The sequence below is a fragment of the Mesocricetus auratus genome, unplaced genomic scaffold (genome assembly GCF_017639785.1).
Source record: "Mesocricetus auratus isolate SY011 unplaced genomic scaffold, BCM_Maur_2.0 Super-Scaffold_4256, whole genome shotgun sequence".
Taxonomy (NCBI): Eukaryota; Metazoa; Chordata; class Mammalia; order Rodentia; family Cricetidae; genus Mesocricetus; species Mesocricetus auratus.
Window position 1 is genome coordinate 129,332,224 of NW_024429182.1, and position 27,619 is coordinate 129,359,842.

At 47.8% G+C, this 27,619-nt stretch overlaps 2 long non-coding RNA genes and 1 pseudogene across 2 annotated transcripts; 1 reads left to right on the forward strand and 2 right to left on the reverse strand.

Annotated features, from left to right (window-relative positions):
- Window positions 1–1,105: 1,105 nt before the first annotated feature.
- LOC110343492 lies at window positions 1,106–13,309 on the reverse strand. The gene is made up of 5 exons (XR_002385791.2): window positions 13,095–13,309; window positions 12,696–12,840; window positions 2,603–2,792; window positions 1,815–1,887; window positions 1,106–1,173 (listed from the first exon to the last, which is right to left on the reverse strand). It is a non-coding gene; the product is annotated as an uncharacterized LOC110343492 (long non-coding RNA).
- On the reverse strand, window positions 4,675–6,399 carry LOC101826135 (annotated as a pseudogene).
- LOC110343493 lies at window positions 8,988–19,216 on the forward strand. Its single transcript, XR_002385792.1, has 3 exons — window positions 8,988–9,113; window positions 11,020–11,077; window positions 18,778–19,216. It is a non-coding gene; the product is annotated as an uncharacterized LOC110343493 (long non-coding RNA).
- Window positions 19,217–27,619: the final 8,403 nt, after the last annotated feature.

Sequence of the window (27,619 nt, forward strand, 5' to 3'; positions counted from 1 at the left end):
CTCCCTCCTCCCTTAGGAGATAAGCAGGATCTTTCCTAGGGTCTCCTAGCGAGGCGACAACAAGGGCAGCTCTTCCATGGAACCCACACCCTGCCTGGGGCTGTCAGGAGCACTTCATTTTGGAGCCAATATAATTTATGAGATGCAAATAGATTTAGCATTTAAAAGAGGTGTGTGTGTGGGGGGGTGACTTGGAAAAGGAACAAAGTGCATTTTACACCCTATGCTGAGGCGTGTTTGGAGCTCCATTAATCATCGCAGACTAAAGAGATTTAATCTCCGGCCAGGCAGGCTGAAGAGCGCCTGCACCTCTCACCCAGCCCAGGAGACCAGGTTGGGCACAGTAGGCGCTGAATACAGGTCTGGCTTCCTCGCAGGCTTCAGCTGCGGGTGCACAGAGCTTGTGCTCAGCTCTTTTCTGAGTCACGCAGTGGATGAAATTACAGAGGTTCCTGCACACGGTGAATCAGAAAGCAGGATCAAGCCAAATATTTGGACAAGCCTTGCCCTGCAGGGCTAGGGAGCAGGTCAAAGAAGACCCTGCAGCCAGCATGCAGCCTGCCAGCCGCAAGCCTGGAGATGGCTTCTGACAAAGTGCTGCAGGGCGGGCTGTCGCTTGGGAGGGAGGGAATTAGCTCGGATCCAGATAAGCAGGCTGCAGTCCTATCTCCTGGCCAGTGCTGGGGAAAGAGGCTGTGAGCAACTCAGGGCTCTGAGCTGTGCTTCCGTGCAGAACTAGGTAGAAGGGGCTTGCCAGGGTGCAGCCTGCAGGCTGAGGAGCGTGGGTCGGGAGATGATGGCTCACTTTGAGTCACCCTATCTGCCTTCTCTATCTGGAAGCCCTCGGGGTGGCAGGCATGCCTGACTAGGCCTGGTGGGAGACACTCAGAGACAGTGACCACAGAATCCAAAGTGGGCAACTCAATCCCTTCCTAAGACTTGTCTACTCTGATGACTTCCACCAGAGACCTTAACTGCAACCCTTTGGAGCTTCAAAGTTACTTTTTTAAAAGACTGTTTGGAACAATAAAACCATTAATAAAAATGCTGCCTTAAGTCTGTCTGGAATCCTTAAAACAAAACAAAATTCACCTTTGAAACAGCCCAACATCCTCAGGTTTATTTTAAATGATTCCTCCCCCTCATAAGGAAGCTTCCAGGTAGACAAGTCATCTGCAATGAAGAAAGGGAACAAACTGATGCAGGTGATACCTACTTGTGGACTGACTATGCTGGGTTGTCCCCTACTTGATGTTTCACCTGCTAATGTCTTGACTGGGCTCCTGAGGACCTCTGGCTGTTCCTACTTTCTCATTTTGCAGATGAATAAACAGTCTTGGGAGGTTATGCAACTCCCTAAGGTCACATGACTAGCAAGTATACAGCTAGAATTTACACTTAGGCAACCAGACACCCGCTTATATCCTGCCTCCCAGCAGTTCTAATGTTACTTGAACCCAACAGCAAAATAACCATGGGAACTAATTCAAGCAAAGCCTACAGTTTCTAGCCCTTTCTAGGTGTTCAGACCTAGAACGGAGTTAGTTCAGACCCAGAAAAGCAGGCTGCCTGTTGAGGATCCTGGCCCATACTCCAAGCTCAGAGATGGTCTGCAAGGGAGATGGTTTCCTCCGACACAAAGTGGTCCTCAAGATTAACTAGAGTCTAACCTGTCTGTGCCAGCCCTGCTTCCCCAGCGACAAGACTCAGCAAAGATCTTACCTGGCACCTTCTGAGACAGAAGGATGGCTGAGCTTGCACTAGGGAGTGGAAAGAGGCTGTTCTGGCGATGGAGAAGCTGGGCTCAGACTTACCTTTGGACACCATTAGCTGCTGAGCACATCTTTCTTGCTTCAGAAAGCCTCTCAAGGTGATGGGGTGAGACACCTGTTTATAATGATTGCAGATCGTGTAGGAGCTACTTGCATCATAGTGCCTGGGCCTCATTTGTGCCATTTGCTATGGGATGAATAGTGACTTGACAGCTGGGGCTGGAACTATTTGCAGACAGCTTGGCTCAGATGTCTAGTGGGTGGTCCTGGGTATTCAACTGGTTCAACTACAGATGATGTATATATATATATATATATATATATATATATCCTCCCCATGTGGCCTGAGCTTCCTCATAGCATACAGAGATACAATATTTATAATACAATTTATAATATAATAGACAAAATTATAATATGTAAATATATTTTGTATATATTTATATATAAATATAAAACATATATTTATATATTATAATATAAACAAATAATTATCTTTGTTTTCTAGGGTTACTTAACAAAGCATCACAAACCAGACGGAATCATAGAATGAGGTGTCTCAAGTCCCTGAGCTGGGATCCTTCTGTCATTGCTTAGAAGGAGGCTATTCAGAAAACCCCCAGACAAACAATGGATTGTAGCACAATGAAAAGGAAACACTTTCACATACTGAGCTACTAAGATTTGGGGTTTATTTGTTACTGCAGCAGAGCCTCTCCTATCCTGACTACAACAATCATTCAGTGCTGGTCTCCAATGAGATATAGAATGTTCAGCCTTAACTACCAACACATATTTCAATTGGCATTCGTTGAAACCACAGAACTTACTGTTGTCAGTGTCTATGAGACTGAGCATATCCTCATGTAGCTGCTGCCAGTAGTTTGCACAGCCCATCTGGCCACTGTTGACTGTGTCTTCTTGTTGTGTGGTAATGAACCTTGGCCCCTGGCCTTCCATGTTCCACTCATGCCGTACTCATCTCAGGGGAACAGGCAGTGTGGGCTGTCCTCCCAGTGTCTGCGGGATTATAGGAGATTCCTTCACCATTCTGCTTAACTTGCACCAAAGTCTCTTTTCAAGGCTTCCCTATCAGGCATCTGTTTGAAAATTTCTCCTGCCTTTATGTTTCCCCAAACTCATCTAAAGAGTTCTTTTTTTTTTTTTTTAGAACCTGACCCATCTTGGCAGGACAGAGAATAGCAACCTTCTGTCACCATCTCCTCCCTGAGCCTTGGCACACTGGGTTTGTCTATATGGTACACTGTCCCCTGCCCTGCTTTTTTTGTTTTTTTGTTTTTTTTTGAGACAAGGATTTTTCTATGTAGCCCTGGCTGTCCTGGAACTCAATCTGTAGACCAGGCTGACCTCGAACTCACAGAGATTACCCTGCCTCTGCCTCCCGAGTACTGGGATTAAAGTACTGGGTGGCATGCGCCACCACCCTCCACCTCCTTTTCCTATTTTTCTGGGAAATAAATCTTATGCTCCAACTTATGTAGTTTCTCTCTGAAATCCAACAAACTTCTTTTTTCTTTTCTTTCTCAAAAAGTCTAAGTTTTGTACAGAAAAAAAGCCCAGATTCCTAAGATTACTTTTCTCTTATGTTTTAAAAACCAATGTTGAAAATTCAAAGTCAAAAGTTGGAGTCATTGGTCTATGTTTATATTTTGCATTTTCTCATTCACAGGGAAAGGAGATTTTTGCAAGAATCTGGGCGATAAGGAAAGTTTGCCAGGGGTGGGTGGAGACCCTTGAACATTTCTTTCTGGGTATGGTTATGCATGAAACCAGAGGGCTCGTGTATCTCACCTCACTCCCTCCTCACAACACCCTGATGTAGAAATCAAATGCCTACTAGATGGAGACAGGGACTTAGGAAGGTGCTGCACCTTGCCCAGGATCAACGGCCAGACCTAGGCCTGGTGACAGTGCTGTCTTTCTAGGGCACGTGTCAGCACAGCTAGAAAAGGGAACTTGCAACTGCACGGAGCCAGTGTGAGGTGGGGTGAGATTCATGGTCGAGGCCGTGCCTAGCATAGAATCATCAGAGTGCTTATGGAGAGCCCCTGCTGCATAGCCAAAGGGAGGGGACAGCACCAAGAGCACAGACACTGTTCTGCCCTGGGCAGCCTCCCTGGGCTCTGGAACAACCTAGCAAAGGAGTCAATGGAGAAGCACAAGTAGGGTGTGTTCCCAGAGAACTCATTGCAAGGCTAAGAAAACCATCTCACAAACAGGGAGAGTTTGTGCTAGCCTAACTCAGCCAACAGGGCTGCAACGAGGGAAGATATCAATCAGCCACCATGATGTCTGAAGTAGCACCCATTTGAGGCGTCTCAAGAGTGGCCTCTGTGTGACTTCACAGAAACCCTTGTGTCTTGGAGCTCAGTCTTCTGTTAGTAGCTGATGTGAGAACTGCTCAAGGCAAGACTGGCTTCGTTGGGGAAAATACATTAGGACAAGGAGAGGGACTGAAGGGTGTGCTCAAACCACATAGGATTGTTGTCACAGAAAGGAGATTGAGGATTTCCCAATGGAGAAAGGCAGACTGTAGTGGAGAGTCAAGGCCCTTGTCAGAGGGGAGCCTAAAGCAGGGCAAGGCAGTAGGCACCTTGGGGAAGAATCGTTTGCCAGGTGAAAATAATGCGCACTGCACAATGGCCCTTTGCTGGGCACCATTGAAGTCTGGGTGAGCCATAAAATGCGTGGGTAGAGTTCTTGTGGCAACATTGGAGACTGCAGAACTTCTAATTCCTGCTGAGATGAAGCTACAATGCTCAAATGTGTGGCGTACTTGGCCCCTGGAACCTGTGGAGCACACCGAAAAGTTGTTGAATCTGAAGGTGTACAGGATTGGAGGAGAGCCGGAGCAGAGACACTAAATCAGAGTCTGGATGAATGGGATTTTATTTTGCATTTTAATTCTCGGTTGATTCAACACAATCCTTCCACTTTACACAAGTGCAAACACAACCTTATCTAAAACGCTACTGAATTATAAAACACAAAACAAATTTTAATACTGCTGACTGCATAATAAAAGCAAAAAGAAGCGGAGAGTAAATGCCAAGGTTAATCTGCAACATCACCATGAATGGCAGGCAATAGTGGGGTGGGGGTGGGTTCCACGAGGACCCTGTAGAACTAGCTCACCAATTTCAGAGAGTAAACAGAGACAGGGCATAGGAAAAAACAACCGTTTGTGGAGTAGAGGAACATTTCAAAGGTGTTTAACACTAGAAGTTGAAGAGGACTCTGCAGGGGACACGGTCAGGCCTAACAGCAGCTTGGTCCCTTTTCCACAGAAGCAAGAAACGGCAAGGGCACGACCAGGTCGCCTGCCTGGTCCTAGATCATCTATGGAAAACCGTGTGCTGCCATATGGCGTCTTGCTTGCCCCAGCTGGCTCTGCTACCAACAAGACTCTCAAGAACTGGAAGGGGTGAGCTTTCTAGCCAGAAAACTACAGGGCAGTCCTGAATCAACAATACCTCTGAAGCCAGACTCCTCCCGTAGGGGAGGAGGCTTTTGCTCTCTTTCAAAGCCTGCCCCGGTAAGGGATCCTCCCCTCCAGATCCTCATTTGGCTGGAGAAAGGACAAAACTGAGCCAGGGAACACAAGTTACGAAGATACCCTGCTGTGGAGAGCTGGAGCTGGGGTGGCTCCTGTGGGCAGATCGGGAGATGAAGACCTTCTATGCATGGGGCACCTGTACCTTGGGGAGCGAGACCTCACTATGAGTGTGGGTGACCTGTGCCACATGGGCGGCAGTGGAAGTGTTCTCCTGGGTGAGCAGAATCACAGAGGGAGTGGCCGAGCTGGAGGCCAATACAGCAGTAGCCATGCTCTCTTGGCCATCAGCTGCCCCTCCCCCATCCATGTGCTTCGGCTACTTCTCTGCTTCATCTGGATTCTCAAATTCCACATATGCATAGCCTTCGGATAGATGTAGCATCCTTTCTACAGGCATGTCAATCACTTATTTTCCCACAAGTAGAAAAATTTCCGTGACTATCCTTGATCACTCTTGGTGGGCCTTCCCATGCCCATTTGGCAGGTGTAGGTGGGGGGCCCCGCCCTTTCCTCTCCTTTTCATCTCTTTCAGGTGGTTTAGATTTGGAGCCAGAGCGCTGCCTGTTGTGGAGCCTGTACTGAGAAGGGCTCAGGGAGCCTGAGGAGCTGCTAGAACTGGCGCTTCCGGATGTGCTGGAGCTTCCTGCGTGATAGCTACAGAGAAGGAGCTGGAGCCTCTGCTTGAGCCTATGCTGGTGCTGGAGGTTGAGCTGGACCAAGACATCTTCCTGAGGCTGTTACTACCTTTGGCTCTTCTCAGACCCGGAGGCCAGTGCAATCAGGATGAATGGGATTAACCTCTAGTTCACCAGTATAGTATCTAATCCATTCAAGCAAACTCATAGCAGAGATGATATAATTCTCCCAGGCTATACCATAGCAGACATTGCCAATGGATTGCCAGTCTTTCTCATGGAGGTCAGACTCTGAATCCTGTTCAACATTGCTCTCCAGGCAGCCATAACCTATGGGATGTTGTTGAGATTAAACCAACCTTCCTTGGCCTTCACTAGAATGTCACGGACAGACCACCCATGAGCTAGAGATGGCCTGGAGTTAATGGTATGTTGTTTGTTTTATGTTTTCCTCACTGAAAGTTTTAAAAGGTTTGACATTTTACATTGGGAATGGTAAATAAACATCCAGATGACCAGCTTCTCTTGGAATATTGGGGTCTGATGCATCACAATTGTGTTCCATGCAACCCTTGTAGGCATTTGGGGTGGTTCTCATATCTGCCTTTCTGCTTGAGCCAGCTGAACACAGGCTCTCCAAAGGCTGCCTGAGTTAGGACCCCACTTCTGCCACAAATGTGTCATGTGGCTTTGAAAACACTGCATGCCTCTTTCCCAGACCTTAAGCTTGCTTCTCCTTACACATGGATATGATAGAACTACTTCCTGAGCAGATGCAAAGATTAAATTAATCAGAACAGTGCCCCACACACTACACGTGAGTAGAACTAGCAAGGCTTGTTTCCATAAACATTCAAGACACTCTCTAGAAACGCTCTAAGTCCTGCCTCACAGGTAAGAGAATGAGGCGCCGAAACAGCTGGCAGTGTCTCCTAGGATCCAGACAGGCCCAGGCACGGCATAGTCCTTGCCCGGTGAGAGTCTCTGTACCTCACACCAGAACTTAAAAGTGGACCAGGGATGAGTGTCTACACCCTCACGTATGTTGAGTGAAGGCACAGATTTGATCTCTAAGGAAGGAAAGAAAAGTCTTTCATGGCCTTACTGTTTCAAGAACTTAAAAGATGAAGCTACATGGAATAGAAGTGCTTGCCTGATGTGCATACTCGAAGCTATAGTTGGAGAGGCCAAGGCCCCTGTAATGATAACCAGCCCTCAATATTCTCAGGTATTCTAGACTGGCCTCAAACTCAGTATATAGCCAAGGATGCTCTTGGACTTCGGATCCTTTTGTCCGCCTCCCAAGTGCCAAGATCACAGATGTACACAGCACACTGATCTATGCAGTCTTCAAGACCAAACCCTGTGTCCCATGCTTGCTAGACAATCGCTCTGCTGACTGAGGCGCACCCATATGCCTCTAATGCCACACTTCATAGGGGGTAAGGCATGTGTGTGAGTTACTTGTTCTTCTGACCTTATGACTGACAAGAAGACCCTGAGAGGAAGGCTCCGTTTTGCAGGTAGTTTGAGAAGGGACATAATCTATCATCCCAAGGGAGACATTGCAGCAGACCTTCGATTTGACTGGTCACATAACATCTGCCATCAGGAAGCAGAGAGAGGTCAAGGAGCGGGCTGGCCCGCAGGGACCCACTTCCTTCAGCTAGCTCCTGTCTCAAGGCCTGTGCGCCCTGGAGATGGAGTGTTCAAACGTGTGAGACTCTAGAGGACATTGTACCTTCAAAGCACAGCAGAAAAACAAAGTAAAAATAAACAAGCAAAAGCCCCCAGCTAGTTTCAGTATCACAAACACCATCCACTTCCTTCCCACTCCCCAGGCCTCTTGACAGCTTCCTTGCCTTCCCAATGACTCAGGCTAACCACACACATGTTGAACTCTTGCTTGACCTCTAAAGCAGCCTGTCACAGCCCCCACCCCATCCAGGAATAACCAGCTGAGCCTATGATTCCTGCCTCTCCTAGGAAATCCATTGCTGGGACCCAGAGAGTCCACATGGGCCCTGAGATCACAGCTGAGATTGCGGTCGTACACAGGGCAGGGGCAGGGGTTAGAGACAGAGGGTAGAACAGTGGACAGCGCATTGATGGACGTGAGGGTCATAGAAAGGATAGAGTGTTGGGAGAAAGGAACAAACCTCCTTGCCATAGGGGCCCAAGTCTGCCTAAATCAGAACTATGGGCGTTGCTCCTCTCTCCTTTATAGAAATAAAGGTGTCACTTGTCAAAACTTGGGTCACTGGGTCTTCAGTACTCTCTCCAGCATGTCCTGTCATTTCTTAGCAGGTTTTGCAAGGATGAGTGTTTGGCCTGGATACATCAGTGCCTCGATGACTTTGCCCAAATCCCCCCTTCCAGAACAGGCTCTAAGGTCAATCTCTGTACCAGGAGTATATGGGAAGGCTGGGGCCCATGAAGTGAGGGGCAGCAGCAAAGTCAATGGGGGAGATAAAGATGGAGTTGGCATGGAAGAGGGCAAGGGCTCCACAGAATGACTTGGGGAGGGAGAGACACCATTTTGTCCTTTCTGCTTTGAGGGTGGGAGACAAGAAAAAGAGGGGCCCACAGAAGTGTCACAGGGTCCAGGAGCATGTTGTGTCTGAGGTGTCTGGGAGAATGTGAGTGATGTGGAGTCCATTTCTGTCTGTTGAATTGCGCTACTTTGGACTCATCAGTACTCCTGGCCTGAACCATGTGAGCCTCTGACCTGCACAATACTGCTGAAGGCTGAAGGGAAGTGGAGAGACACTCCAGGAGGAAGGACAGCAAAAACAGACAAGATGTGAGGGTTCAAACTAGCCCTAGCTGGCCTGGCCTTCAAAGAGCCCCGACTAGTCAAGGGCAGAGAAGCGTCGGGAGCGCAGCTGTGAAGGTCATAGATGCTCTGAGTTCTCAAACCCCTGGCGCCATTCCCAGGTGCTGCAGGGACCAGTTTCCTCAGATTAGCAGCAGACACCCAGCCCAAGCCCCCCAGGGCTGGCTGCATGGTCGAAGCGCTCTGAGGTCACGTAGGCAACCACAGACCTGCCCTCATCCTCTGTCCCCTGTTATTGGTGACAGGAGGAATGTGTAGTGTCAAAATGTCTTTCTTGGAGCAGGAAAAAGTGGGTAAGTTGGGTGAAGGAGAGGCGACAGAGGGAGCGGGCACTGGGAAGTGGTCTGAGCAGTCTGGAGGTGAATGGCTTTCCAAGGCCCTGGGCGGGCTTGTCGGCAGTGACTGTGCCCCAGGGAAGAAATCCGAAGGAGTTTCCTCCACAGAGTTGTGACTACTGCTTCTGGGCCCCACCCAGATCTGAAGCAAACAGCTCCAGGAGCCAAGGAAAACTTGTTGTCATTGACTTCCACAGGGGACAAGAAGCAGTCTCTTGGGCTTAGGTATTGGTAGTGGATATAAAACTCCTAAGACTTGGGTGTGCAGAAATGTAACATTCCTTAATTTCTACTAAACTTCATTTGCTGAGGAACCCTGTTTTGACTTGTCAAACTAGGAGGGCAAGTCACACTGAAGTTATGAGTTTGACCACAGTGGGCAACTCAGAGTCTTTGAGGAAATGGTCTATCTCCATGGAGCATAGCACTGCCTGGGTACCCGTCTGAGAAAGGGGCTGGGTGCTTTGCAGGATGTGACACACTGGCCTTCTTTGGATGGTGTGTACAAAGTAAGCACCTTGCATTCTGGGATTTCCAACCTACTGAGGTTCCCTCTACCCCTTCCCCCCAGTGACAGAGGGGGTACACACTCAAACCTTGACTCTTTCATTGCACCCTTTTCTAATCCCCAGAATCCATACTTTAAAAACTCAGGCATAACTGTGACCCACTGGAGAGTCAGACCCAGATGGATCCTTGGTAATGTCCAAGAGAAATCATACACGGTGGTGTCATGTATACTAGACATTTGGCATAAAAGAACTCTATAGGGTACGGAAGTTTCCCCCTTTCCCCCTGCTGGATGTTAGGTTTAGAGCTGAGTGCCTCCATCCATGAGGAATGGATCTGTGTCAGGCTAGGCCTCAGGTTTACACAGACCCTCCCCTTGCCTATTTTTAGTCTTCTGTTGACTTTTCCAGGCACTTTACAGGAAGCCAAGAAAACCTCTGCCTCTTTAGCCTGGAGAGGGGTCTTCTTTGTCACATATTTTTGTTTATTGGCTTTCCCCCACATCTGCATCTCTCCAGGCTCTTTGCAAATAAGATTTTCCTGATGTGCTTGTCTTTTCTCTCCTTACTGAAGCGTTGAATTGCATGCAGCTGCCTTCTGCTCCTTATTGGGAGCGGAAGTCCTTTCCTCTGCCCTGCAAATCAGCAACAGGTGAAAACACCTACAGGCTGACTAACAGAAAGCACGGAAGTGACAAAATGGGCGGTAGTCTCTCTCTCTCTCTCTCTCTCTCTCTCTCTCTCTCTCTCTCTCTCTCTCTCTCTCTCTCTCTCAAAAAAAAGGAGGGTCTTTATTTTGGGGTCTCCCAGTCCAATAAAACATTCTTCTTCCCTCAAATTCTGAAGCAGATTAAAACTGCTTAATAAGTAATAAGACAGGTAGGACCCCAGCTGCCCCTTCATTGTGGACAAGTGTCTTCCAGGTCTGAAGGCTTGAAATCCAGGCTCAGGTTGGTCATGGTTAGGATCTAAGAACGTCTTCTTCTGGGTCACAGTGTCTCACTGTGTAGCCCATGGTAGATAAGGGGGAGGCAGCCCACAGGGCCTGTGTTAGAATGTGAGCTTCACCCTCATGACTCAGTCTCCTCCAGTCCCAGTTAGCATTTTGTGACCTTCACAAAAGCTAGAGTCTCTGGGAAGAAGGAACTCAGTTGAGACAATGTCTCCATCAGATTGCTTACAGGGGCACTTTTCTTGATAATGATTGATGTGGGAGGGTTCAGCCTACCAGGGAGTGTATGCCAACCATAAGGGGGTGGTCCTGGGTAGTTTAAGAAAGGTGGCTGAGCAGACTAGGGGAAGCAAGCCAGTAAGTAGCATTCCATCATGATCTTTGCATCTGTTCCTGCCTCCAGGTTCCTGCTTTGAGGTCCTGCCCCGACTTCCCCCAGTGGTGTAGCATTATTGGGACAGGTAAGACAAATAGCCCCTTTCCTCCCCAAGTCATTCTGGTCATGGTGTTTATCACAGCAAGAGAAAGAGTAACTAAGACATTTTCCAGGGTAGAAGTGAGGGAGAGCAGGACCAGAAATGAAGGTGGGAGGAGCATCCACGAGCCTGAGAGTGAGGCCCGGCTGCGATGACTGCCAGCTGCCACAGGAGAGGAGCTAGAAGGCACAGTGCTGGGTCTTGAGGTTTCAGTCCTTGACCCCATAGCCAAGACTGGGCGTGTCTTTCAGAAACTCAGCTCTCAGTTCCCATAAGCATCTCATCACCGTCTTTAAGGAAGAAGGGCATGACTTCTGGGCCTCTCTGTGTAACCCTGCCTACTTTCCCAGCCTCCTCTCTCACCATCCCACTTGGTCCCCATCCTACCTTTGGTATCACTACATGATTCTCCTGTGACCCCTGGTACTGGGTCCCAGAGGAAGGGGCAGGCCAAGGCCAGCAGTTCTTGAGACACAGGCTACCAACAACGGTTAGCCCAAGGCAGGGTCAGGCCATATTCCAAGCTTTAAGCACAGAGACAGGTTTGGGGGGTTGGGATTAAACAGGGTCAGAGGAGGGATGGGTTAGGATGCTATCAGCCTAGGAATGATGTGCCATCTCAGCATTCCCTTGACTATGCTGAACCACAGATGTAGCCACCCATAGACATTGAAGAATTAACTTCCCTAGACTCATGACTGGGCCTGGGAGACAGCACCTCCATTCCCAGTACACCTCATCCTAGACATGGCCTATGTTTGCCTAGAAAAAACAACCTCCCTCTCTCTAGAGGTCCTCTGTCTACCAAGAAGCTGTTGCTGCTGGTCCTACAAGGACACCATGGCCCCTCCTGGCATCACTTTTTAAAAAATATGATATTTATTAACTTTTTGAGAATCTCATACATGCATACAAATATATTTTTATCATATTCACCTCCTGTTCCTTCCCTCTAACTCTTCCCAGATCCACCCCATCTCCCACCCCCATTTCAAGTTTATGTCCTCGACATTAAAACACAATTTAATTAATTTGTTGCTCTTTCATAATCAATTGAGTCTAATTTGTGCCGCCTATATAAGTGTGAGCGTGAGACCATCCATTGGGACATGGTTGATCTACCAGGGCTACATATACCCTTAAAGAAAACTAATTATCTCTTGTCCAATAGCCATCAATTGTCAATACCTCTTCAGCTGGGGGTGGGGCCCATGAGCCCCTTCCCCCTTCGTGGTATCTCTTGTTAATGAACCTTTACCCTCCTCACTCTCCCACTGTTAGCCCATGTAGCCAGGAACGCTGTGTGTTTTGCAGAAAGTGTGTCAATTTATAGGGTTGGCTCTGGGGAGCCCATCTACCGGTCACCAGACTGACTACTGGCCTCAGTTGTCAGGGCTTCACCCACTGGCCTTTGCAGAGCTACTTCTCTCAGGAGCCTCCCTGATGCTGTAAACTGCTGGAACCAGCCCAGATAAGAAGCTTTCTCCCTGGGGCCTTGGGAACTCCAAGGACCTGGGTTGGACTCCAGGACAGCCTTTGGTGCTGTGAGGGGACAGTCCGGGCACAGAGCCGCATGGATGGGACAAGGGTGCTATCTGCTTACCAAATGAGGTTCAGAAGAGCAATTTGGAGGCAGGGCAGGAAGACCCAGACATCACTGAGGCCACCTGCAGAGCAGGAGGCTTGGTCTCCTCCACTTCCATCTTTGCCGACCGACCGAGGGCAGCTCCTTGTCTGCTCAGTGTGGCCTTAGGAAATATTTGGAAACGATGATTTCAGGATGCTTCCAGCACAGCAGGCAAGGGCTCAAAACCATTGTGATTTAGAAGCTGATGTGGGATGTGTTGTCCTGGCTGCATAGTGTGTGCACAGACCCTGTGAGAAGAGTATCTCCTAGGGAACCATGTCCACAAAGGAGCTTCCCAAACAGACTGATAGGCTGGAGCAGGGAACCCAGCAGCCACCTGGCTTGGCAAAGGAAACTTAGAAGAGAGCGACATACCTTTAAAAATGTGCTAAGCCCCAAGTAGAATCTCCTTCTGGGGTCAGGTGAGCCCTTAGTCCAAGTGAAGACAAGGGTGGCTGCAAGACAGAGATGAGAAACTGAGAGGCTCACTGGAAAGAGGAAGGTGGGCTGGGGGTGTGACAGAGAAACGGAGACAGAGCAAGAGAGAGAGAGAGAGAGAGAGAGAGAGAGAGAGAGAGAGAGAGAGAGAGAGAGAGAGAGAGAGAAAGAGAGAGAGAAAGAGAGAGAGAGAGCTAGAGGGGGGGAGAGAGAGGGGGAGAAAGAGAGAGGGAGAAAGACAGAGAGAAGGAGAGAGAGCAAGGGAGAGGGAGAGAGAGAGGGCAGAAGGGAGGGAGAGAGGGAGAGGGGAGAGAGTGAGAGAGAGAGTGAGAGAGAGAGAGAGAGAGAGAGAGAGAGAGAGAGAGAGAGAGAGAGAGAGAGAGAACTGCATTTCTAACTGAAACAAGAGAGGGAGCTGCATAATTTATGAAATGGCCAAGGACGGAGTTAATGAGGAAGGAGGAGGCCCCTTCAGAGGGGAAAGCGGTTTCAAAACATCCGTATTTTGCTGAAAAAGACACACACAAACTATGATTTAGAGCATGCTGAGGTTTAGAACCGGAGGTGACTCTAGAGCAGTTAGAGATCATGGGAGGAAAGACAGGGGTCTGCAATGGTGGGCAGAGAGATGGAGTGGAGGGGTGAGGCCTTCCTGAAGGCTGCGGCTGACACTCATGCTATAAGAAATTGAGCAAAACCACTAACTTAAAAAAAAGTAATTTATTTACAATAAATTGCACAGCTCTACAGTGTTCCATTGGATGGAGTGGGCCAATTGAATGTGCTTGTGTAACCATCACTGGAAACAAAGTACAGAATATGCTTATTCTGGAACATTCCCTCACACACCAACTCACCAACTACTTTTGAACTTCTATCAGTATAGCTCCATTTTGTTTCTTCTGGATTTACAGAAGTGAAGTGGAATCATGCAGTCTCTCTCTCTCTCTCTCTCTCTCTCTGTGTGTGTGTGTGTGTGTGTGTGTGTGTGTGTGTGTGTGTGTGTGTTTCTTTGCATCTGGCCTCTTTATTCAGTATTGTTTTAGAGATCCATCCATGTGATGGATATAATGAGTCTTGGTGATGCTGACTACCATTCCATTAGATGCCAAGCCTTTGGGTGTGTATTAGAGTTTCTATCATTGCAATAATAGTACCATGGCTCATGGCAAGAAGGGTTTCTCGAGGGGCAGTAGTGGCACATGCCTTTAATCCCAGCACTTGGGAGGCAGAAGCAGGTGGATCTCTGTGAGTTCAAGGCCAGCCTAGTCTATAGAGTGAGTTCCAGGACAGCCTCCAAAGCCACAGAGAAACCCTGTCGAGAGAGAGAGAGAGAGAGAGAGAGAGAGAGAGAGAGAGAGAGAGAGAGAGAGAGAGAGAGAGAGAGAGAGGAGAGAAGGGTTTCTCCCAGCCTATAATATTCAGGTCATACTCCGTATCTGAGGGAAGTCAGAGAAAGAATTCAAGCAGGAACCTAGAAGCAGGAACCCAGAGGCCCTGGAGGAAGGCTGCTTGCTGTTTTTTTCCATGACGTTTTCAAAGCATTCTGAACTACCCACTCGCACCACCCACAGTGAGCTGGGCCCTTTCATTAGTTGTCAATCATGAAAATGCCCCCACGGGTTTGCCCACAGGCCAGTCTGGTGGGGGACGTTTTCTCACTTGAGGTTCCTCTTCCCAAATGACTAGCTCGTATCAAGTTGACAAAGGGGAAAGAAAAAATAAAAGCTTAACCAGGCCAGAGTGTTTCCAGTGTCTGAGTATGAGTGCAATAAACACTTTTTTATTTTAAAATTTTAACTATTATTAATGTGTGTGTGTGTGTGTATCCCCACATGTAAATGTTCACCCTGGGAACGCCATGGTCTGAGTATGGAAGACACAGGACAACTTCTGAGAGTCAGTTCTCACCTTCCAGCATGGGATTCAGGGACTGAACCCATATTGTTGGGTTTACGTGGCAAATGCTTTTTCTCACTGATTTAGCTCTACCGTCTTTGCGATTTAAAAAAAACTAACTCTTCGTGTGTTTTTATGCCATGACATTCTTGTATACACACACACACACACACACACACACACACACACACACACACACCTGTGTAGGCACAAACTTCTCTTCCTTGAGGTTGGTAACCGACAGTGGGACGGTGGAGTTATGTGGTCCCCATGTGCTTAGCCCGAAAGCAGTTGTTCGGTGGCATGTCCTATCCCCTTGACTTTGCAGCCATCTCCACACTCTGGTCACCATGCACTGTGCTATAGGTGAAGTGTCACCCCTCTGGCTTACAGTTCTCTAATGACTATAAATTTCCACGTGCTTATTGGCCAGGGCGTGCATCTTCTTTGTGAAACACTCATGGAGTTCCCATGTCCGTTAAAAAAATTAAGACTGTTCTTATTTTTTGCTGTTATTATTGACTTGTAATGATTTTTAAACATTGTAGACCCACCAGAGGGTGGTTTTTACTTACTGTTTTAAAGTTTTAATTATATCTAATAGTGAGTTTCATTATGACATGCTCGTGCATCTCTATAGTGTATTTTGATTATGTTGAGGCTCCTTCTCTTGTGCCCCTCCCACCCATCCCCCTATCGATTCCCAAATAGGCTCCTTCTACGTTTTGGGGTTTTTTAGTTGGGGGGGTCATGGGGTGAAGCAATGAATTTAATTAGGGTCACTTGTAGATGCGTGGTTGAGAGCTTATTTACAGGAGCATGGACACATTTCCAGTGACTACGCACTGAGGAAAATGCCCCCTCCCACGACTTTTGAAGGCAAAATGACAGCCACTGATCTTGCTACCACTGCCCCTTAAGCTGACTCAAGGTCGTCTCTCCCACACCACTTCAGATCACATCCGTCTGGGTGATGCTTTAGGTTTAAACTGCATGGTGACCCGGATGGCTAAAACTCTAAATTGTACTTAATCAAACGCATGAAGCTCTATTTCTACTGAAATTATATAAACTAGCGAACAAATGAAAGGAATTTTACAGCTCCTAAGTAAATTCTCTCTCTTTAAAAACTTTCATCTCCTTGGTATCATCACTCAGGCAATGGAGGGTTTAATTGAGTGGACCAAAGTCCCGTTCAGAGCTCTGTCCTTTCTAAGCAGTCCTCCTGTCCCACTGCATGGCCAGTTGGTGGTTTCCATTTCATATGGAGCAAAGCCTTACTCCAGGCCTCCGCAGTCCTGGACTTTGCACTAAGTGTGTGTGGGAGCTAGCTAGAGGTCATCCTGTGGGGTCCCACGGTCTTTTCTTAACTTCCAGGGCAATCTTGTCTTCTTTCTCCATCAGCCATCTTAGCACTGTCTCTCTCTGCCACCTGCCCACACAGGAAGTTGTAGCTCTCACCCACCCCACCCAGGGGAATGGGTCCACTGTATCTCAGATTACTCCCCATCTAAATGCGCCACACCACTGTTTCTCGAAATCACTCTATCTGCATGTGAATCCCCTCTACCCTTGGCAAGGTGGGGACTCTGCTTGGACTTCTAAACAGAAACTGAAGACACACTTTTGGGTCCTTCCTTGGGATCCGAAATGTCCACACCCAACATGTTCACACTGTCTCCCTGCCCACTTTGTAGAGAGTCTTTCTCTCCCAATCTCCTCCACTGAAGGTGTCTCTTCTCTCTGGCCCATCCCCCATACCAGCACAAGGAAGGTTGGTCCTGTCTACCAGGTTTACTATGCTGGGCTGTGCAACCTTTTCCATTCTGTGGTGTGAAGCAATGGCTCCATGCCCCCCTCCAAGATTTCATATTTTAGGGAAATGTACTTTAAGGCCAGAATCACCAAGGCCAAAACCTTGTACTTAAAATCTTGCTTTCAGTCCTACTATCCCTGGGCTTCTTTTGTCCCCAACAGAATCTCCTTGTCACTTCAGTGCCTACTTCATTCCAGCCACTCCTCACAGACAGTGGCAACTGGGGGTAAATGGGTCAAAACCAGCAGTAAGGGGGGATGAAACGGAGAAAGCACATCAATACACTCAAGGTGTTAATGTCAAGGCAAGCACTTACTCCCCTCTGAAAAATCATATTTCTCTTTCCTTAGAAATATTTTTAAGATCTTTTTGTATGCATGGTCTGTTTGTTTTGGAGATTTATTTTATGAGTATTTTACTGCACGTTTGTACGTGTGTCATATCTCCTGGAACGGGAGGTCGTGAACCACCAAGTGGATGCTGGGAACTGAAATCTGGCCCTCCGGCAGAACAATAAGGCTCTTAGCCATTGAGTCATCTCTCCAGCTCCCTTTCCTCTAAAATCTTTTTTGTTTGTTTGTTTGTTTTTTCAACACAGGGTTTCTCTGCATTGTTTTGGAGACTGTCCTGGAACTCCCTCTGTAGACCAGGCTGGCCTCAAACTCAACAGAGATCTTCCTGCCTCTGCCTCCCGAGTGCTGGGATTAAAGGCGTGCACCACCAACGCCCGGCTCCTCTAAAATCTTGATGGAAGCTTCCATGACCCCTAACTTTCGCCGGGTGGAGGAGGCTAGAGAATATGCCCTCTGAACGAGGAGACAATACAGTGAACAAAACAGTGACATGGAAGGGGAGCTGCCCACTGGCAGCTGGAACCACACAAGAAAGTACCTAAAATAATGAAGAAAGCGAGTTCTTGGCACTGAAATTGCTCAGGGACTATCTCAAATTCCCTACCTCAGGCTTGTGATGGGAAAAGGGGTGTCTGTGCTCCAAGTCAGAGTACAGAATGCAAAAGATGCATATAGGACACATTACTCTGGCTATTGTAGAATCCAAAGCTGTCTGAAAGCAAGAGGCAGCACGGAGCCATTTGTCCAGACTTTCCCAAAGAGACGCTTCTGAAATAACCTAGAGCCAAAGGGCACGGGAAAAAGACCCTTCGTGATAGGAGAAGTGGGACGAGGGTGGGGGTGGGTTTCAGGCCCAGCCTGGTAGCCCCAGAATGCTAATCTTTTGGGAATGCTTCTCCAATAGACACGCAATGATCTTGGAACCTGAGCTTCCAGAGACAGAGTCTGAAGTGGCAAAGGCAGGTGGAAATGTGTTGATTCCTCTGTTTTGTTTTGTTTTTTTAAATCCCACTCGTTTTAATTCACCAAAGCATTTTCTTCTTCCCAGGAAATGAATGAATTTCCCAGAATAAGAATCTTTTTATTTTTTCTATGTGACCCATGGCCTAGTTTGTGGAGATTTTCCTTGACAACAAGTTCATAGATTTAACCACAGTTCAGACAACCTGACATTGTAGGGGTGGGGGGAACAGGGGTATTTGGGGTAAGGATTGGACCTAGAGTCTTCTGCATGGTAAACAAGTGCTCTATCATTAACTACCCCGGCCTCCCACCTGGGATGCTGAGTTGAAAGGTGGATGGTTTTTAACTATCTTCATCCCTTCTTCCCTAGCACTCATCAGTTCTAAGGCTATCAAAGGAAGTAAAGAGGGCATATATTTTACTGATTCATGCAAATGAGTAACTCACTTAAAATTTTTTTCTCATTGAACTGAACTGGGCTCCAACCCTTTATCCACATTATGTCACTACTAAATCTTTTTCAATCTAGTGGATAAAAGTGGAATCACGTTCTGATTTTTTCATTATTCTTTTTCTCCCTTCTTTCCAGATTTAGGTAGGATGCATTCTCTGCTGAGAGGAAGGGTGTAACTGTGATGAAGATTTTTGGTGCTCACTGACTCCCGGACACTGATGCCCACAGTCCTGCACCTTTGTCTGTGGTCTGCCCAGTAGCCAGGTCAAAGCAGGTCAATGTCCTTTTACTCCACTATCAAGGCTTTCCAGCCCATCTGTGTTCCCTTGGTGCTATACAAACAATGGCTGGACCACCCTGGGTTGATGAAGGCTCTTGGAGACCACATAGAGCCATCTGCTAAAGTTCTTGACAATATGGCCACTTCCACTATGGCACTAGGGTGTGCATGGGCTTCTCTAAGAGACTTGCTTTTGCCCAGATTTATACCCTGTCAGCTCACTTTTTTACTAAAGAAGCCAAAATCTTGTGTTATTAGTGACTATTGTCATTGCTGCATAAAAAGCCCTTCAGGCATTCAGATGGAATTCTCTCCCTTTCCTTGTGTAGCGGATGTTTGGAGATCCACAAAGAAAACAGAATGAAGAGAAAGGGCTGTGGTGGGCTTTGAGACAGGAGGAGACAGGTATTTGTAACGAGGTTCTGAAAAGCAAGCAACAGACACCAATTTGGGCTTAACTAGAGCAAAGGGAATCTTTCTAAAGGACATGAGGTGGCTGAGAGAACCATATGGAGGTCTACAGCACAAGCAGGGAATCAAATCACAGCACAGACCTGGCCTAGTGGGCACCTCAGAACCTCCACTCAGCATCCTTCTTCTTCTGTCTCAACAGTGTGCTCAGCAGCACTTTGACCACTACCATCCATTTCTTCCTGTGTCGGTTGCTAAAATTTGAGCCCAGATGCAAGGCATTCTGGGAGAATGAAGTGTTGTTGAATGGTTGCTTTGACTCCGTATGAAGACTGCCACACATAGACACTTCACCAACACCATCAGCATCACCAGCCCCAGCCCCAGCCCCAGCCCCAGAACCAACACCAGCCCCAGAACCAACACCAGCCCCAGAACCAACACCAGCCCCAGAACCAACACCAGCCCCAGCCCCAGCCCCAGCCCCAGCCCCAGCCCCAGCCCCAGCCCCAGCCCCAGCCCCAGCCCCAGCCCCAGCCCCAGCCCCAGCCCCAGCCCCAGCCCCACTGGTAGTGGTGGCGGCAGCAGTGTTGATTCTCCAAGCAAAGAGCAAGGTTAAATGTTGAGAACTCAAATAATCACCAGGGTCCTCTTTTCCCTAAGACTCTCGGGATGAGGTTACTAAGGAGGCTGTCTGTGAGTCTCCAAGATGCTCCACTCAAAGGTCCAAATCAAGTGGCAAGCAGGACCTGATGGAGCCGCAGAGATTAAGTGACAAGGAAGAAGAACACAGGCATGACCAAAAGAAGCAGCACAAGGGAAGAGCCCAGCGAGGAGCCTGGGGTGAGTCAGAGGAGCCCTGCCCCATCACTGCCAGATAGGAGACAGAAGGGAGAACCACTGTGACCAGGGAGCCCCACCGCCTAACGACTACGGAGCTGCTGAGAGACAGACGCAGCCCTACCTACCCTCCCATCTTCCCAGATGCAAAGTGACACCAACTAGATTCCACCACACTTAGTTCACACCGAGAGGCATCAAGAGAGACCTCAGCTCTCAGATGTGACTGCCAGTGACAACCTGCTGTCCATTGTGTGAGGAGAGAGGGGTAGGGAAAGCAAGGGCTGCTGAAAGGAAGAGCCCCGGGTGGACCACGAAGAGCTCCCTATCAGTCCACATAGAGACCTTTTGGCCTCTTTTGCACCTAAAAGCCATTTCCCCCAGGGAAGCCATCATTACTGTTTGTGTATGTTGGGGGTGGGGGTGCCAGCCACCAGATGTCAAAGTAGACACAAGACCGGAAGAGCAGCAAGTATTTCCACACACTGTGTTTACCGTTTCCTGTCTCTGGGGCGGCTTCGGTCAGCCTGGCTGGGTGGCTCTTCCTGCCCTTTCCAAAATCTTAAACCCTTCTGTATCTCCTGTCACCCTGCTCACCCATGTTATAACTTCCTTTGATTGGGAACAAACAGCCACACAAATTTGGGTGCTTGTTAGGAGCAATTCAAAGGTATGTTCTTTGCATTTAACACACAAGCAGTGCCAAAGTGAAGGCTGGGTAAATGCCCAGGATATTCAATTGGAAATGACACCCTGCCTTGGAAGACAAGTGTCATTTGCCCCAGGCCCTGACACAGGCAAATCACCTCAGAGCATTCACTCTCCAGGACTCAGTGTCTCACTTATTGCCTCGGATACAACCCATGGCACTTGGAAAGGCCAAGGCATTCAGGAGGCCATAGTTTCACAAGTCAATAGGAAACACAGGGCACAGGGGCGGTACACTGACCTAATCTCTTTGTTCTGAAAAACAACTCAAATTAAAATGCATCATTCCTGAAACCCCCAAAAGGACCTTCTCTGTGAATTCTTTCAAATGTCATCTTAATAATCCAAACCAGCCACATAACCAAGAAAGTATTTTAGCCTGGGATGGTTGAAAACACCCCCAGGCAGGTGTTGGTTGCTTGAGGTAAGGCACACATTTTTAGAGCCTCAATTCCAGATAATGGGGGTGTTCTCATTTGTCCTTTCATGGTACAATAACCCTGATTTCTTCTACTGGGCACACTCACCCTATATCAAATAGAATTAAATCATAAACACAACATAGAGAAATTTGCAGATGAACAGGGAGGATGACTCCACGAGTACATCAAAGGCAGGAATGCAGCACCCAGACAAAGGACACACTCAGCTAACGAGAGGACAGAAGAGAAAGGTGGCCTCTCTTCCAAGGATAAAGTCATCCCAGAGGGTTTAGATCGGCTAAGTGGAGAACCAACACTGAGTTAGAAGCTCAAATGAAGGCACCCTCAGCGGGACCAGAGACGCTTACTGGACTGCCTGGATGGGCAGCGGTTCTTCATGGCCAGCATTTCTAGGGAGGAATAGCATGGTCACTCACTGAGCATAGGTGGAAATTCCAGCTCTGAGCTTTCTGACATTTACTGTGTCCATGAAGATTTCCACTGGGGGGAACGAAATGGTATCCTGTTTGTGAAGATGCCTAGTCCAGGCATATGAACTGTTCATAGTACTAGTCCATTCAGAAACCCATGGGACTAGAATGCTGGTTCCTCATCAGAGACAGTCAGGTTCCATCAGAAAACCTTGCTCAGGCCTGGACTATCTAGAGGTGTATGTACAGAAAGTCATCCCTACTCAGCTTCCAGAGTACTCCAAAGCCATCATGCAAGTGTCTCTGGCCTGCAGGGTTGCCGAATATCAGTCTCTTAACATAGTATTTATTCACATGCCTTCTGGAATAGTCCCTGGAGGCTTTGGCCTTGGAATGTACCATACTACCTGACACCTGACTCTATTTCAGAAGCTATACACGACATGGAGTTCCCATGTAATTAGCTCAAAATTAATTTAGCCACAATGGCTTATTATTAGATTTAATTATAAATGAAACGACTCACCAGGGATGTTTGACTTTGTAAACAAGCAACCTTGGAGTCTGCAGGGAATTGAGACTTTTTTTTCTTTCTAGTCTCTAGCCACTGCAGGGTTTTTTACAAATTAGTGGCCACCCTCCAGAAAAAGTCATTTGACTGTAGCTTCTGTGGAGAGTGCTTTGGTGTCCTGGCCTGGGGTAGGATCCTCGGCTCCCGAGCAGCCTGCAGGGTGAGGGAAGGTGCTCTTTACTTTTAAAATGTCGTCCCCAAACCACCTGACCCTGTTTCACGGTCTCAGGTGCTTATGCAGCTAAAGCAGCCACTGGGGCCGAAGAGTTCAAACCCAAGGTTTGGGTTGATCGCTCCCACCCACTGTTGCAAGTGATTTATCTCTGCACATGATAATGCCACACCAGTGATAAACAAAGATGATCACATCTAAGTTTTCCAGTTTAAAGCTTATGAGTTCACCTTCAGGTGCAATAAAACAGAAAGCACACACTCCTGCCTTCACGGAAATATACATTTGAGTCAAAGGTAGGTTATTTTGAAGAACATTATAAACGTTTTTGGAAAGGCAAACTTAAGGCAAGTAAAAGTTAAACAAGAAACTAGGGAGATGGCTCTGTGGGTGAAGTGTTTGCACAGGCATGGGAACTGAATTCGATCTTCAGTACCCATGTCAAAAAGCCAGGTGTAGTGACAGAGAGAGAGAGGAGCAATGAGCAAATTGGCAAAGAATGGGCTGGCAAAACCAGCAGAGACAGCTGATCTGAACAGGGGAGAGCTCTTGGACCCCAGACTGACAGCTGGGAGGCCAGCATGGGACTGATCTGGACCCCCTGAGTGTGAGAGTCAGTGAAGAGGCCTGGACAACCTATGGGGTCCTGAGCAGTGGATCAGTGTTTATCCCTGGAATACAAACAGACATCATGTGTCCATAACACAAAGAGGGATGCTCTCTCAGCCTGGACTCTTAGGGGAGTGCCTGGACCCTACCCTGAGTGAAATGACTGACTCTAGATATCCCCTATGTGGAAGGAAATGGCGATAGGGTGGGAGGCTGGGGGGGATGGTGAGGGGGTGCGGGAGGAGGGGAGGGAGAGGGAACTGGGATTGACATGTGAAGCAAGCTATTTAAAATTAAAATAATAAAATAAAATAAAAAAGCCAGGTGTGCCTGTGAACACCCATAACCCCAGCATGGGGGAGATGGGGGTAAGAGAGAGCAACATCAACCTGTGGTCTCCACACACACACACACACACACACACACACACACACACACACACACACACACACCTAAACAAAGCCAGGCACGGTGCTATGTGTTTGTCATCTCAGCATTTTGAAAGCTGGGAGTACCATGACCATGAGTTAGATGCCATATAGTGAGTTCAAGGCCCATCTGAGTGATCTGAGGGCCTGTCTCATCAAAACAAAACAGGAAAAAAAAACTATCAAAAAAGATGACATGTGACAAGATCCAAGATTAAAGTATAAGAGATGGTGTCTCAGAGCCCAGCCAGGTCAGAAGCAACCCCTGCAACTTCCGTAGGACTTTTGGGTCTCTGCCCCATCCAGGCTTCCTCAGGTGCAATTGGCAATTGGTGCATGTTCCTAGGAGCTTGGCAGGCTCTTTAGGATTCCAGAAAAGTGTCGAAGAAAGCCCAAGGGCAGAGTCCCCTGGCACAGTTTGGATTGTTTTAACAGGTCCAGAGCATCTAGTTGAGTTCACTCTGGCAAAACTGGGTAACATTTTGATTGTGCCCGGTTTCCACTATGTCAGGAGCTCAGCCACCTCAGTGACCTCCCTTTCCTGTGTAAAAGCATGAGCTCATCTGACCCTAAAGCAGAGTACAGGCCGTCTCACCTAGGAGAAGATGAAAGAGCTCTGGGCAGAAGCAGGCTCCAATGGCCCAGGATGTCTTCCCAGCGGCTCATGGCTGAGTCTAAGGAGAAAGCTGGAAGGATCTGTAGGGAGGGCTGCCAGCTGCAGGGGCCAGAAGATAAGAGTGTTAATTTAGCTTGGCTGCCATCCAGTAAGCTGAGCAAAGCAAGGCCTCCAAGCTCAGAGTAAAAAATAAATAAATAAAAAAATAAAAATAAGCTGGCAGCTGTTTCGGCTCCCTTTGTAACACTAGCTACACGGATCCTGCGCATCCCGAGCACCCGTCGGGCTCTGCGTCGGAAACCTGGCGTAGTCGTTCCCCTGTCCCTCAGCAAAACCCCGGCTAGGTTTATGTTGTCACCTCCATTCCACGGGGAGGGTGAAGTAGCTCTGGTCATCTCGTGATTTGCCTGTGGTCACTCAGGCCTCCGCTCACCCCCTCCATTTTCTGCAGTCCTAGGCAGGAAGCGGAAACAGGCTAGCTGCTTTTAAGGCTGCAGAAGGACCAACCCCAGCAGATGTAGGGTTGAAAGAGGTCTCCTGTATCCTAGTAAGGTTTCAGAACAGGAAGCAGTGTCTTCATCATCCCCAGCTGGCGGGCATCATCCGTGAACCTCCCTGAACTCTGACGCAGACGAGATGCACTGTTCGCCATTTGGCAAACTGGGAGACTAAGCAAGTTGCCAAAACACCTATCTAAAGACAGGCACACCTGTAACAAATAATAACCCACGTGGCTGCCCTTCTTTGAGATACCACAAGAGATGAAATGAGGTCATTTGAAGAACATGCATATGTACCTGTTACATGGCAAAGCCTTGTTACAAGGGCTCTTACCTCTGTCTTCCTCCCTCTCCCTGCTCCCCATTCTTCTCCCCCTCCCCCTGAATGGTCCAGGGACATTCTGAACCATTTCTTCTGTTCATCCAACAGACACCTGAAGAGACCAAGTCAAACTCTATCCAAATTGGAATGGATTCTCCCACTGGCAAGAGAGCTGAGGAAACTTTCCCTTAAATGCTGTGTCTCAACATTTTCTTTAATTCATCCACATTTTCAAAAAGGAAACATTTTGTGTCCTTCCTTAATATCATTTGGAATTTCTAGTGGAATCAAATATGATTCCGAGAAGAGCCGCCCACACAGGAAAGAGATCAGCCCCTCCAAGACCCCAACCCAGCGAGCCCAGCTTCAGGTGAGATTGGGTCTCCAGCGGGGACCGCCCGCCCATCACCCATCCCCCTCCATCTTCGGGGCAGGTAGACCAATGGAACCGAATCGAAAGCCCTAATTTTAACCCACACACCTATGAACACCTGATTTTTGACAAAGAAGCTAAAACTGTACAATGGAAAAAAGAAAGCATCTTCAACAAATGGTGCTGGCATAACTGGGTACTAGTATGCAGAAGACTGCAGATAGATCCATGTTTATCGCCTTGTACAAAACTTAAGTCCAAATGGATCAAAGATCTCAACATACATCCAGCCACACTGAAACTTTTAGAAGAGAAAGTGGGAGATACTCTTCAACGAGTTGGTACAGGAGACCACTTCCTAAACATAACACCAGTGGCACAGGCACTGAGATCGACAATTAACAAATGGAACCTCCTGAAACTAAAAAGCTTCTGTAAGGCAAAGGACACAGTCAAAAAGACAAAAAGGCAGGCCACAGAATGGGAAAAGATATTCACTAACCCTACATCTGACAGAGGGCTAATCTCCAAAATTTACAAAGAACTCAAGAAACAAGTCTCCAAAACACCAAAGGATCCACTTGAAAGGTGGGGTACAGAGCTAAATAGAGAATTCTCAGTAGAGGAGGCTAAAATGGCCAAGAGACACTTAAGAAAGTGCTCAACATCCTTAGCCATCAGGGAAATGCAAATCAAAACAACTCTGAGATACCATCTTACTCCAGTCAGAATGGCTAGAATCAAAAACACCGAAGACAATTTATGCTGGAGAGGATGTGGAGAGAGAGGAACATTCCTCCACTGCTGGTGGGAATGCTGACTCACACAGCCTCTTTGGAAATCAGTATGGAGATTCCTCAGGAAAATGGGAATTAATCTACCACTAGACCCAGCAATTCCACTCTTAGGCATTTATCCAAATGAGGCAGGTTCATACAACAAGGGCATCTGCTCCACTATGTTCATAGCAGCATTGTTTGTAATAGCCAGAACCTGGAAGCAACCTAGATGCCCCTCAACTGAAGAGTGGATAGAGAAAATGTGGTACATTTACACAATGGAGTATTACTCAGCAGAAAAAAACAATGGAATCTTGAAATTCGCAGGGAAATGGATAGCACTGGAAGAAACCATCCTGAGTGAGGTAACCCAGTCGCAAAAAGACAAACATGGTATGTACTCACTCATATATGGATTTTAGATATGGATCAGGATAGTGCCAGTCTGCACTTCCACAGATAGAGAGTCTGGGAAACAGGAAAGAACCTAAAAGATATGCATATATGCATAGTACCCAAGAGAAGAGGATGGAGACAAGATCCTCTGAATGGATGGGGAACACGGCGAGGGGTCGGGGGGGGAGTGGGACCAGGGAAGAATAGAGGGGGTAAAGAGGAAGGGAGTTGGTCATGGGGGAACAGGAAGTTGAGGGGGTGGGGGTAGAATAGGGGAAGAGGGAATCATAGGATCGAAGACAGATCAGGCACCAGAGTGACCTCGAGTGATCCAAAGGTATAACATCAATTGACAAGCTAAGCAATAGTGGAGGGACCACCTCGAATGCCCATTCCTGATAATGAACTTGATGTCTATAACCATCCGGGAGCCTTCATCCTGTGACTGATGGAAGCAGAGGCAAACACACAACTAATCACTGAACTGAACCCAAGGAACCCAGTGACAGAGAGAGAGGAGTGATGAGCAAATTGGCAAAGACTGGGCTGGCAAAACCAGCAGAGACAGCTGATCTGAACAGGGGAGTGCTCTTGGACCCCAGACCGACAGTGGGGAGGCCAGCATGGGACTGATCTGGACCCCCCAAATGTGAGTGTCAGTGAGAAGGCCTGGGCAACCTATGGGGCCCTGAGCTGTGGATCAGTGTCTATCCCTGGTATACAAACTGTCTTCATGTGCCTATAGCACAAAGAGAGATGCTCTCTCAGCCTGGACTCTTAGGGGAGTGCCTTGACCCTACCAAGAGTAAAATGACAGACTCTAGATATCCCCTATGTGGAAGGATTTGGCAATAGCGTGGGAGGGAGGGGGGAAGGGGAGTGCGGGAAGAGGGGAGGGAGAGGGAACTGGGATTGACATGTAAAACAAGCTATTTAAAATTAAAATAAAAAATGATAAAAAATATTATGATTCCAAGCCAAACACATGAATTATAAGAATTTAAAATATTTTAGTGAAACTGTTCCCACCCCTTGAGGTTCTGATAAGACCTTCCGACAAAGACAGCCTGACTACTCCTATTTGAGTGCTAATAGATGAAGCAACTGTTGGATGATGAT